The sequence below is a fragment of the Propithecus coquereli genome, unplaced genomic scaffold (assembly GCF_000956105.1).
Source record: "Propithecus coquereli isolate 6110/MARCELLA unplaced genomic scaffold, Pcoq_1.0 Scaffold265, whole genome shotgun sequence".
In the NCBI taxonomy this organism is placed as follows: domain Eukaryota; kingdom Metazoa; phylum Chordata; class Mammalia; order Primates; family Indriidae; genus Propithecus; species Propithecus coquereli.
Genome location: NW_012148230.1, coordinates 358012 through 358797, shown reverse-complemented (window position 1 = coordinate 358797; position 786 = coordinate 358012).

The window sequence follows — 786 nt, the reverse complement described above, 5'->3', positions numbered from 1 at the left end:
TTTTATTTCAAAATATAAGGGGGTACAAATGTTTTAGGTTACATGGATTGTTTTTATAATGTTGAGTCCCAGCTGTAGGTATGCCTGTCACTCAAATAGTTTTCATGTTACCCATTAGGTTGGTGTATTCCCCTCTCCACATCCTCCTTCCCCCTTGGTTAATTTCTACTGAGTTTTATTTTCCACTGTGCAGATGTGTGCTCTTTGGTTAGTTCCAATTTAATAGTGAGTATATGTGGTGTTTGTGTTTCTATTCTTGAGATACTTCACTTAAGAGAATGGTCTCCATTTCCAACCAGATTGTTGCAAAAGGTATTATTGAATCTTTTTTATGGCTGAGTAGTACTCCATGGTATACATATACCACATTTTATTAACTCACTCATGAATTGATGAGCATTTGAGTTGATTTCACATCTTTGCAAGTGTGAATTGTGCTGCAATAAACATTCTCATGTAGGTGTGTTTTGATGCAAAGTCTTCTTTTCCTTTGGGTAGATACCCAATAGTGGAATTGCTGAATCAAATTGTAATAGATGCTATGGCTCATGCCATGTAAATCTACTGTAACTTTGGTTATTGCTCAGATCAGCAGTTTGTCCTTAAGCCACCCTGGAGCTGAAGACCGTACTAGCCCATATATAGATTTAATCTAAAGTAGAGTGGTAAGAATATCTTGTCCCATAGACTAGATATTTCATATTGGGTAATAGCAAATCTACTCAATTACATCCTGTCTGGGGAAAAAGGAATGCTAATTACATTGTAACAGCCAAATAGTTAGAA